Here is a 13,044-nt window from a genome sequence, read left to right as displayed (position 1 = left end):
CACAGGAAGGGAGCTCAGCCAGGACTTGCCTCTCCCTTTGTCGTCGGAGGCAAACCACAGGACATGTCCACTGTGGGTCGCATGAATTCCCCTTCCCTGCGTATCCCCTTGGAAGAACAGGCAGAAATTCTCAGATCCACATTCCCCATAGAGGACGCCTGGAAGCTGAGCTCCCTGCATCATGTCGCCGGGTCGGAAATTCCTTCACAGAAGGGAACAGCTTGACGGTGGCCTCCCAGGGCCATTGGCCCTCCTGGCCAAAGTCTCCCCAGAACAGAAGGGGGGGTAGAGTCCACGGAAAGTTCTGCCCATACAAGGTGGTAGCAGTATTGTGTATGTGAAAATAAATCTGCAGATTTTAGGTTTCGTCTGGAGTGCAAAGAAAACAGACGATCACGGGATCAGATGTGAAAAGTCGTTTAGCCGACTGGTTTGCGAACAGCGGCACCAAGCGTTCTCGCGGATGGGGACAGCGGGGACGCAGCAACAAACTGGGGAGAGTGGGGCGGTGGCGGTTCTTCGCTGCTTACAGCCCACAAAACCCTCCACTCCCCGGGGGACGGTAGGATCAAGAGTGCCGTGAACACCCAGGGGACTGGATCTGGCTCTACCTTCCTGACCAGGGATCCCAGGCCTGAAGAGACAGCCCCAGGCAGAACAGAGCCTCATCACAGGTTGTGGAAGACTTAATCACCGTGCTAATGAATGGGCTTGAAAATGATTCTCAACTCTCTTCTATACTAACGGTGAACACCTCGAATTTAAAGTTACAAACACATCATTGATATCAGCATCAAAAATGACACACACAGGTGTAAATCTAAACACTTACGCACAAGATCGATGTGAGGAGGTCTACAACACGCTGACAGAAGAAATCACAGAAGACCAACAGCAATGCAGACTTCCTCCATGTTTCTTCATAGGTTGACTCGGTATTGTTCAGCAGATGTCAGCTCTTCCCAACAGGATCTACAGAGTCAAGACAATCCTAGTGAAGATCCCAGCGGCAGACTCAACACGCCTCCCCAGTATGGAAGCAGAACATAGTGAGAGGAAGGTACGGTACTACCATCTTCGGGACTGCCTCTAAAGCTACACTACTCGATAAAGGGTGTGTGGTGGTGGTGGTGGGCCTCCTGGAAACAGTCAGTGAGGAGGGGGCACGTGATGGGGTACTTAGGAGGCGGGGAGGGCGGGGGGGGCGGTGGCGGGGGCGGGGGGGCGGGGGGGGGCGGCAGGGGGCGGCTTGTCCAGAGGGAGTGGCACCTGGACGAGGCCTTGAAGGACAGGGAGGACTTGAAGGTTGGAGGCAGGTGGGAAGAGAGGCCCCTGCAGCCTGAGGGAGGCGACAGCAGGAAGCACGGCACGGAGGAGGGGAGGGCACTGCTGTGTGAGTGTGGGGTGACAGAGCACCAGGAGCTGGCACTGCGGGCAGCCAGGCCCTTCCCTTCCTCCTGTAAATCTGACCTGTGAGCCGCCAACGCCGCAGTCCCCGTTCCAGACAGTGGACATTCAGTCCAGCGCAGGACCGCAGCCTGCCTCCCGGGGCTGGACTTCTAGGTGGGGACAACAGGGGGGGCCCCATCCTGAGGGACCATCTGGGCACACATTTAATAAGAGGTGCCCACGGAAGTGGGGTGCACCGTGGCATGGCACAGGAGCCGCACTGAGCGGGGGCCCTTTGGGGGGGTTCCCCTAGAGCTGCGGGTGGTCAGGAGGGCCCAAGTGGAGAAGGAGTCGCTCGTCCCCGTCCACCCCTGCCCACCTCTGGGCTCTGAGCACGTTCGCGACACCATGGTCAAGGGCTCCACGCGTGGCGTGAACTGTTTCTTTGCAGACTCATTTGCCAAGCGCGGCCTTCGACGGGATTCGCTGGTGACGGGATGTTTGCTTCGCCACCTCCCACCTTCCCAGCCAAACCAGGGATCGGGGTGGCAGCGGGGTTCCCGGAAGTTCACAAAAGTGGAAACACGCCGCTCCTCTCTCAAAGGCAAGACGGAGGTGAGAAGAACCCCCTCCTCCCTCGGTCACTGACACCTAGGGAGCTTTCGAGGTTAGCGCCTTCAAAGATCTGTTCTCTTCACCAGGTACAGTTCTATACCCGTTTGGAATGTAAAAATTATATGCGTCTTCAGGAAGGGGAAAAAGTCACCGAAATGTCACCTCGAGAGGCCCATTTCAAGCCACCGTGGCAAGTATTCTTCCGCACGTTAGGAAGTGAGCTCTTCCCTGAGCAGCCCTGGTTCTGAGGAGGAGCCTCACGACGCATCCACAAATGGCAACGTGTGAGGCCCTCGAGCCCGGAGCGACGTCTGGGCCTCTCGGCCCTTCCTCCTGGCTCTAAAAGGCAACCCCGCTTCCAGAGCTAGGAGCTGCCCTAAAACCTGAGAAGTGGCATCACCCCCGGGCCCTCCCTGCCAAAAACAAAGAAAGAAATGGGGACAGGAGAAGTATCAAGAGGAAAGAAGAGAGGCCAGCTTCATCTCTGTCCCCTAGAAATGCCACCATAAAACCCACGCCAGCTACAGACACCATCTTTTAGGGCCTCCCAGCCCCCTCGACCCGCCCCCACCACCCCCAACCCCACAAATGGATTCAGGCTCAGTGGACCTTCAAGACAGCTGCTTGAGGCTTCCTGTGCTCCCCTGGTCACCTGGCTCCCATGGGACACCTGGCTTCTGTTCTCTACTGTTTTCATCTGTGAGGCCTCCAAGCCCAGGACACCAGAGGCAGGCCTGGGCTGATTACTGACCCTTCCACTCCAGAGAAAGGAAGAGGTAAATATTCACTTCACTTCTCTGGGCCTCAGCTTCTGCATCTGTAAGATGGGCTCTCGCCGCAAACAGGCCCATGGAGTCTACCCTGTGGCATCTTCTCGGCCCTTGGACATCGTCTCTGCTACGGGAACTTCCCTCCCCGATGCCCCTGCGTACTTCTATCTGCAGCCGTGAACGCTACTCTGAGCGCAGACACCTGTCTCCTCCGAACAGTTGGTATTTCTACTCTGCTGGCTGAGGGGCCCTGAAACCTAACTCTCACAGAGGCCCACTCTGATTTCCCGTCCAAAGGCACTCCTCTGCCATTCCCCCCATCTCGCTGAAGGACACCACCCCTCACCTGGGGCTCCCGTCCCCATGCCGACTCCTCTCTTTTCTCACACCCACAGGCATCAGCACGTCTCACGGTCTCTGCCTGCAGGACAGGTCCCGGATCCCACCCCACCTCTCCGTCTCCACCTCCACCGCTGCCCGGGGGCAGCCTTCACCATCCTCAGCCTCGAGTCCCTGCCATGCTCTCCCACAGGTTTCCCTCTGTTCTCCTCTTCCCCATGGCAGCTTCTGTCCTTTGAAAGGGAAACCAAACTCTTTACGGTGGATTCGACTCCCTCCACCTTCTGACCCCTGATGGCCTTGACCCCCTTCTCTCTGGCTTCACTCACTGCACTCGGGCCACTCTGGCTCCTGGTCGCTTCTCACACTCACCGTGCTCATGCCGCCTTCAGAGCCATGGCCCGTTCTGCACCCCCTGCCTACAGAGCTCTCCTCCAGGGCTCCTCAGTGCTCAGGTGACCACTCCCACCGAGAGTGTGTGTCTAGGCAAGTGTGCCCCCCATTCCCACACCCATCACCCCTTACCCTGCCTTGTTTATTCTTCTCCAGAACATTCGTTATCACCTAATATGCCATGTCTTCTACTCAATTTGATTCTTTAGCACCTGCCTGTCCTTCCTAAAATGTCAGCAACACAAGGGCAGGCTCTCGCATTCGAGTCTTCATTGCTCTGTTTCCAAGGCAAGCGCAGGTTTTTGGTTTGTTGCTTTCTCTCGACTTGAGAGGAGAAATCCTTTCTGTGCTGCTGATGCTGTCTCTGCCATTTGTCTCATGTGACCCCTCCTATTTGCTCCAACTGCCACTTGCTGCTTTCCTGCCACTAGAGTCATCCGCAGCTGGTGCTCGTTGCCTAACTGGGGGACATTATCTGTGAGTGAAACTAGGAATGATCGAGACCCTCACTTCGTCACATGGGAGAGAAACCCCTGAGACTTCCCTCAGCTTTCCAGTGTGGAGCGTTAGCTGGTGAGTAGAGGGGGCCGAGGGCAGCAACGAGGAGGTTCCCCCCACATGTCAAAGGTGATTTCCTCTTCATCAGTAAACTCTCCCTCGGCCTTCGTGTAGTGCAAGGACAAACCTCCACGTAGTTTATCATTTGTTTCTTTAAAATTGTTTAGCCGTTGCCACATTAGAATCAAGTCACAAAATAAGGCAAACCTCTCTCTAACCAGGCAATGTAACTTGATCCCCAAAGAGATCGATCAGCTTTTTCTTTTTCTAACCACTACATACTTAGTCCAAGAAAGCTCCTTCGACCTGTGAGTCGCGACTCTTGGGAATACTACTCTGAAACAAGACTGCTGTCGATTGCTAAAAGTCTTGACTGCTACATGGCGCACATTTACAACTTTCAATGCAACACTGAGACAGACACCGTTAATAATTCACTGAAGTTTAATATATACATAATATTTACACAATACCGTCTAGAGAAAGGTAGTTTGATGAAGGTTCAATTTAAGGAAAAGATCAGTCTCTTCTTCACTACTAACGAGGGATAATCCAAACAGTCCGTGAAGTGAAACAAAGTCCCACTTTTCTCGGTGTGCTCTAGGAATTCCAAAAGTCTGTCGATTTGGAGGAACTGACCGCGAAGGAGCCGTCTGCGGTGTCCAGCAGGCGAAGGTAGAGGATCTCCAGCCCAGCGAAGGGGCTCCCCTGCATCCACTGGCCTCAGGAACGCTCCGATGGAGGTCCAGCTGGCTGGAGGCAGCCAGGCGGCTTGGGAGGCCTGCGTGGAGGGGGAGAGAACAGGCCCGCTCTAAGACCCAGGCCCACCGCCGGGGAAGGGACCAGCAGGGCTTGGCTCTCGGCCTCCGGGCAGCTTTGGCAAAGCTCCTCGTGACGTGCTGGATCTCACGACCGCTTCTACGGACGCGAGCGCTTTTAGCATCTCGGCCATCTCTCCTTCTTCTTTCGACCGTTTGGCTCTCTCTGCCTTCAGTTCTCGAACCAGGCCAGTTAATTCCTCCATCAGCACTGAGTTGGTCCTCGTCACCTTTCGGTAAGCGTCTGTGAGGCCGGGTATATTTAGCGACTCTCTCTCTAGCCTGGCGTTCTCTGAAGACGAGTCGATCCCCATATACTCCTCTTGAGCAGCGCTGAGCTTGTCAATGAGCTGGCATTTCTCCTCAATCGCTGCAGCCACTGCTTCTGCCAGCCGCTTTTCACGTCTCACGTAACGTCGACTTCTAACAGACTGAACAAGTCTGAAGAGAAATAAGAGACCCACCAGTAAACCGACGACAGGTGGGCGCATCACTGTCTCCCACTGGAGGCTGTGGCAAGTGAGGCGTGGACTCAGGCCATCGGGCAGCAGCGCCACCACCACCTCGCCCAGCTTGCCGAGGATCGGCCCAAAGCCCAGCTCCACAGAGGACGGCAGCCCCTCCATGGCACTGACCCACCACAGGGCTCTGCCCAGTCACCGTGGCAACACCAGCCACAACAAATGTCGGCTCCCGACATTCCGCCTGGAACCCGACCGGCAACTGACAGTCTGGAAAGGTCACTTACATGGTGGGGCTGGGGGGAGATCTGTAAATAAACTATGCGTAGCTCCATGACGGTTCAGTGTTCCTTCTGATTTCCCTCTTTCTTTTCGCTTTTTAGTCAAATCAAATGAAAATAGAGTGAAACGTGTCAACATTAGCTGCGTGACTTGACCAATCTTCGACACTTCACGAACCCCTAGAGCGTCCAAACCCCCTCCCCTATATGAATCATTCCCATGACTACAGAAAACAGCCCTCTGCAACGTTTCAATTGAGACCCAACCACCCTCGACATGCGCAGCCTCTGTTTTCATTTCTGTTGACATCCTTCAGTTGGGTCGTGGCAGAACTTCATGAAAAGGAAGTAAATCACGGCCTACAGTTCGATGTCTGTCTGTTTTGCTCAAAGCAATGTTTTTTGAGATCTATATATTTTTCTTTGAATAAGCAGTACGCCCTCCTTTGAAGGCTGAGTATTTTGACCTCATGGAAATATATCCCAAAATGTCCAGCCCTTCACATAATAATGTACTTCTGCGTTAGTTCAAGCATGGTATGTTATGAACAGAGATGCTGTGAAAATTCACGTATACGTCTGCCTTATAAGCACGTAGTTTCATTTACCTTGGGGGAAGAATACCCGGGAGTAGAAATGCTGGGTAGATACACGCTAAATGCCCTTTTATTTTGAAACCGTTTTCTTGAGGCACAATTTAGTGTCATCAATTCACACACCGAAATACGCAATTCACTGATTTTTCTCTGTACAAGTGCAGAGTTGTGTAACTATCACAGTGCCGTTGTAGGAAAAGTCCATCACTCACCCTTGACTCTCTTGGCTGCATTCGACACAGTCGGTCCCTTCTCCTTGAAATGCTTCCATCACTTCGTTGCCGGTTCGGTCCATTCTACTCTTTCGAGGATTGTCTTGTCGTCGGCTGGCGTGTTTCTCTGACCTCAGTAGCCTTTCCTTCTCTGTCTCCATCGCTGACGTCTGTGTTTCTCCCAAACCTCTCAGCATCAGTGTTGACCCAGGACGTAGATCCTGGACCGCTTTTGAGCCCTTGCTGACCTTAGCCAGTCTCCGGACTTCAATGACATCTGTGCTGTCGTGACTTCCACGTTTATTTATCCTTTCCACACCTTGCCACACAGTCCGGACTCACACCCACCCAGCTGCCTCCGTGACATCCCCACGTGGACATCGAACGAGCCCACACCATACTCCAATTCTCCCCTGAACCCGCTCTCCCTCTTTTCCACGTGGGCAACTCCACCCCGACGGGGGTTCAGGCCCCAGCTTTGTGGTCTTTCTTGACCTCTCCCCTCTCTCCTCTTCACCTCCACCCCATCGGCAAAGCCTTCATTCCCAGCATCAGAGTAATGCCCTCATCCGGCCATTCCTTGCCTCCCGCTACCCTACCTGTTCAGAGTCGCCTTCACCTTTTGACAACATGAGCGTGGCTGCTCCTAACCAAGCTCCTTCTCCTGCCCTCAGCCGTGCAGTCGGTTCTCCACCCAGCTCCAGAGGATCCAGTCAGGTCCGTCCTCAGCTCACGCCCCCAGCAGCTTTCCACTCATCAGAGTGCAAGTCAAACACACCCATGCCCCAGGAGCCCTACGGGATCTGACCCCCGGTTACCTCCCCGGTCGAACTGCACAGCTGGGCCCTCACGCGCTCTGCCCCAGCCTCGCAGGCCTCCTTCCTGCTCCACGAGTGCGCCAAGATGCTCCTGCCCCAGGGCTTGACGTTTCCTCCTCTCTCTGCCTTGAATCCCTGTCCTGTGAGACCCACGTGCTGGTCTCCCTCCTTCCCTTCAGGTCTCTGCTCAAGCGTCTCCCTGTCAGTGTCACCGCTTAGTCTCCAATACCTATCACAGGACCTATCCAGTCCCTATCATGACACGTGCAGTGTGAAGGCAGAGAAAAGCATGACTGAGTTACGTGAGCACCAAAAGTCTACTTTAGTGGATTGTACTAAGCCTGCGACTTTTTCCAGATCTGCATGTGGACATACACGTCATCGTAGTGCAGTCCCTCCTTAGTCTTCAGATTTCCAATTAATTTCTTCAAGGTCGTCTCGGGAAATATTCCTCGGCTTGAGAAGACGTAACAGTAAAGAGCAGAAGAGCAGCTAAAGATATATACGAGTACTTAAATGTATCTCCCAGTCATGCAACCTCTCGTAACGGATGCTGTGGGAGGGGAGCCCATGAGAAGGGTAATCGCCTGACCTCGTGCGTCTGCCCTGTGGTTGTGAGGAATGGTGTGTGTCCACGGATGTGCGTGTGACCTGTGCGGGGAGTCACGGTTCTGGAAGGCTTATCAGTATCTGCTTCTGCTCCCTCCAGGCCCAGCCTCACGGGGAGCTCACAGTCAAGTTCAGTCCTTGGGAATTTTCTGGAAGCCTCTTTCTTTCCCCGGCACAGAACTGGGGGATAAGAGCCCCATGGCTCTTCCTCATGCTCAAGGCAGAGCCGGGGATGTGGGGTCCACTCCAGCACATTCCCCTGCACCCACGAAACTCCGATCATAAAAGAAGAACCACCGAGATCGAGCCAGCTCCTCCCTTTCCAGGACACTGCAGATCACCTCTCTGGGATTTGGAGCAGGACCCAAGGCTGGCTCTGGTCTCACAGGCCTGTGCTCCTTCCCTTGACTCGGCTGTACACTCCCAGCCACGCATTTGTTCCGAGGCTGTGGCATCTCTCCGTAGCGTTGGCTCTCCCTGGCTGTCACAGGAAGGGAGCTCAGCCAGGACTTGCCTCTCCCTTTGTCGTCGGAGGCAAACCACAGGACATGTCCACTGTGGGTCGCATGAATTCCCCTTCCCTGCGTATCCCCTTGGAAGAACAGGCAGAAATTCTCAGATCCACATTCCCCATAGAGGACGCCTGGAAGCTGAGCTCCCTGCATCATGTCGCCGGGTCGGAAATTCCTTCACAGAAGGGAACAGCTTGACGGTGGCCTCCCAGGGCCATTGGCCCTCCTGGCCAAAGTCTCCCCAGAGCAGAAGGGGGGGTAGAGTCCACGGAAAGTTCTGCCCATACAAGGTGGTAGCAGTATTGTGTATGTGAAAATAAATCTGCAGATTTTAGGTTTCGTCTGGAGTGCAAAGAAAACAGACGATCACGGGATCAGATGTGAAAAGTCGTTTAGCCGACTGGTTTGCGAACAGCGGCACCAAGCGTTCTCGCGGATGGGGACAGCGGGGACGCAGCAACAAACTGGGGAGAGTGGGGCGGTGGCGGTTCTTCGCTGCTTACAGCCCACAAAACCCTCCACTCCCCGGGGGACGGTAGGATCAAGAGTGCCGTGAACACCCAGGGGACTGGATCTGGCTCTACCTTCCTGACCAGGGATCCCAGGCCTGAAGAGACAGCCCGAGGCAGAACAGAGCCTCATCACAGGTTGTGGAAGACTTAATCACCGTGCTAATGAATGGGCTTGAAAATGATTCTCAACTCTCTTCTATACTAACGGTGAACACCTCGAATTTAAAGTTACAAACACATCATTGATATCAGCATCAAAAATGACACACACAGGTGTAAATCTAAACACTTACGCACAAGATCGATGTGAGGAGGTCTACAACACGCTGACAGAAGAAATCACAGAAGACCAACAGCAATGCAGACTTCCTCCATGTTTCTTCATAGGTTGACTCGGTATTGTTCAGCAGATGTCAGCTCTTCCCAACAGGATCTACAGAGTCAAGACAATCCTAGTGAAGATCCCAGCGGCAGACTCAACACGCCTCCCCAGTATGGAAGCAGAACATAGTGAGAGGAAGGTACGGTACTACCATCTTCGGGACTGCCTCTAAAGCTACACTACTCGATAAAGGGTGTGTGGTGGTGGTGGTGGGCCTCCTGGAAACAGTCAGTGAGGAGGGGGCACGTGATGGGGTACTTAGGAGGCGGGGAGGGCGGGGGGGCGGTGGCGGGGGCGGGGGGGGCGGGGGGGGGCGGCAGGGGGCGGCTTGTCCAGAGGGAGTGGCACCTGGACGAGGCCTTGAAGGACAGGGAGGACTTGAAGGTTGGAGGCAGGTGGGAAGAGAGGCCCCTGCAGCCTGAGGGAGGCGACAGCAGGAAGCACGGCACGGAGGAGGGGAGGGCACTGCTGTGTGAGTGTGGGGTGACAGAGCACCAGGAGCTGGCACTGCGGGCAGCCAGGCCCTTCCCTTCCTCCTGTAAATCTGACCTGTGAGCCGCCAACGCCGCAGTCCCCGTTCCAGACAGTGGACATTCAGTCCAGCGCAGGACCGCAGCCTGCCTCCCGGGGCTGGACTTCTAGGTGGGGACAACAGGGGGGGCCCCATCCTGAGGGACCATCTGGGCACACATTTAATAAGAGGTGCCCACGGAAGTGGGGTGCACCGTGGCATGGCACAGGAGCCGCACTGAGCGGGGGCCCTTTGGGGGGGTTCCCCTAGAGCTGCGGGTGGTCAGGAGGGCCCAAGTGGAGAAGGAGTCGCTCGTCCCCGTCCACCCCTGCCCACCTCTGGGCTCTGAGCACGTTCGCGACACCATGGTCAAGGGCTCCACGCGTGGCGTGAACTGTTTCTTTGCAGACTCATTTGCCAAGCGCGGCCTTCGACGGGATTCGCTGGTGACGGGATGTTTGCTTCGCCACCTCCCACCTTCCCAGCCAAACCAGGGATCGGGGTGGCAGCGGGGTTCCCGGAAGTTCACAAAAGTGGAAACACGCCGCTCCTCTCTCAAAGGCAAGACGGAGGTGAGAAGAACCCCCTCCTCCCTCGGTCACTGACACCTAGGGAGCTTTCGAGGTTAGCGCCTTCAAAGATCTGTTCTCTTCACCAGGTACAGTTCTATACCCGTTTGGAATGTAAAACTTATATGCGTCTTCAGGAAGGGGAAAAAGTCACCGAAATGTCACCTCGAGAGGCCCATTTCAAGCCACCGTGGCAAGTATTCTTCCGCACGTTAGGAAGTGAGCTCTTCCCTGAGCAGCCCTGGTTCTGAGGAGGAGCCTCACGACGCATCCACAAATGGCAACGTGTGAGGCCCTCGAGCCCGGAGCGACGTCTGGGCCTCTCGGCCCTTCCTCCTGGCTCTAAAAGGCAACCCCGCTTCCAGAGCTAGGAGCTGCCCTAAAACCTGAGAAGTGGCATCACCCCCGGGCCCTCCCTGCCAAAAACAAAGAAAGAAATGGGGACAGGAGAAGTATCAAGAGGAAAGAAAAGAGGCCAGCTTCATCTCTGTCCCCTAGAAATGCCACCATAAAACCCACGCCAGCTACAGACACCATCTTTTAGGGCCTCCCAGCCCCCTCGACCCGCCCCCACCACCCCCAACCCCACAAATGGATTCAGGCTCAGTGGACCTTCAAGACAGCTGCTTGAGGCTTCCTGTGCTCCCCTGGTCACCTGGCTCCCATGGGACACCTGGCTTCTGTTCTCTACTGTTTTCATCTGTGAGGCCTCCAAGCCCAGGACACCAGAGGCAGGCCTGGGCTGATTACTGACCCTTCCACTCCAGAGAAAGGAAGAGGTAAATATTCACTTCACTTCTCTGGGCCTCAGCTTCTGCATCTGTAAGATGGGCTCTCGCCGCAAACAGGCCCATGGAGTCTACCCTGTGGCATCTTCTCGGCCCTTGGACATCGTCTCTGCTACGGGAACTTCCCTCCCCGATGCCCCTGCGTACTTCTATCTGCAGCCGTGAACGCTACTCTGAGCGCAGACACCTGTCTCCTCCGAACAGTTGGTATTTCTACTCTGCTGGCTGAGGGGCCCTGAAACCTAACTCTCACAGAGGCCCACTCTGATTTCCCGTCCAAAGGCACTCCTCTGCCATTCCCCCCATCTCGCTGAAGGACACCACCCCTCACCTGGGGCTCCCGTCCCCATGCCGACTCCTCTCTTTTCTCACACCCACAGGCATCAGCACGTCTCACGGTCTCTGCCTGCAGGACAGGTCCCGGATCCCACCCCACCTCTCCGTCTCCACCTCCACCGCTGCCCGGGGGCAGCCTTCACCATCCTCAGCCTCGAGTCCCTGCCATGCTCTCCCACAGGTTTCCCTCTGTTCTCCTCTTCCCCATGGCAGCTTCTGTCCTTTGAAAGGGAAACCAAACTCTTTACGGTGGATTCGACTCCCTCCACCTTCTGACCCCTGATGGCCTTGACCCCCTTCTCTCTGGCTTCACTCACTGCACTCGGGCCACTCTGGCTCCTGGTCGCTTCTCACACTCACCGTGCTCATGCCGCCTTCAGAGCCATGGCCCGTTCTGCCCCCCCTGCCTACAGAGCTCTCCTCCAGGGCTCCTCAGTGCTCAGGTGACCACTCCCACCGAGAGTGTGTGTCTAGGCAAGTGTGCCCCCCATTCCCACACCCATCACCCCTTACCCTGCCTTGTTTATTCTTCTCCAGAACATTCGTTATCACCTAATATGCCATGTCTTCTACTCAATTTGATTCTTTAGCACCTGCCTGTCCTTCCTAAAATGTCAGCAACACAAGGGCAGGCTCTCGCATTCGAGTCTTCATTGCTCTGTTTCCAAGGCAAGCGCAGGTTTTTGGTTTGTTGCTTTCTCTCGACTTGAGAGGAGAAATCCTTTCTGTGCTGCTGATGCTGTCTCTGCCATTTGTCTCATGTGACCCCTCCTATTTGCTCCAACTGCCACTTGCTGCTTTCCTGCCACTAGAGTCATCCGCAGCTGGTGCTCGTTGCCTAACTGGGGGACATTATCTGTGAGTGAAACTAGGAATGATCGAGACCCTCACTTCGTCACATGGGAGAGAAACCCCTGAGACTTCCCTCAGCTTTCCAGTGTGGAGCGTTAGCTGGTGAGTAGAGGGGGCCGAGGGCAGCAACGAGGAGGTTCCCCCCACATGTCAAAGGTGATTTCCTCTTCATCAGTAAACTCTCCCTCGGCCTTCGTGTAGTGCAAGGACAAACCTCCACGTAGTTTATCATTTGTTTCTTGAAAATTGTTTAGCCGTTGCCACATTAGAATCAAGTCACAAAATAAGGCAAACCTCTCTCTAACCAGGCAATGTAACTTGATCCCCAAAGAGATCGATCAGCTTTTTCTTTTTCTAACCACTACATACTTAGTCCAAGAAAGCTCCTTCGACCTGTGAGTCGCGACTCTTGGGAATACTACTCTGAAACAAGACTGCTGTCGATTGCTAAAAGTCTTGACTGCTACATGGCGCACATTTACAACTTTCAATGCAACACTGAGACAGACACCGTTAATAATTCACTGAAGTTTAATATATACATAATATTTACACAATACCGTCTAGAGAAAGGTAGTTTGATGAAGGTTCAATTTAAGGAAAAGATCAGTCTCTTCTTCACTACTAACGAGGGATAATCCAAACAGTCCGTGAAGTGAAACAAAGTCCCACTTTTCTCGGTGTGCTCTAGGAATTCCAAAAGTCTGTCGATTTGGAGGAACT

The sequence above is a fragment of the Diceros bicornis genome, unplaced genomic scaffold, assembly GCF_020826845.1.
Source record: "Diceros bicornis minor isolate mBicDic1 unplaced genomic scaffold, mDicBic1.mat.cur scaffold_565_ctg1, whole genome shotgun sequence".
NCBI lineage: Eukaryota > Metazoa > Chordata > Mammalia > Perissodactyla > Rhinocerotidae > Diceros > Diceros bicornis.
The sequence above is the reverse complement of the archived record's forward strand: the minus strand, read 5'-3'. Positions refer to the sequence as shown.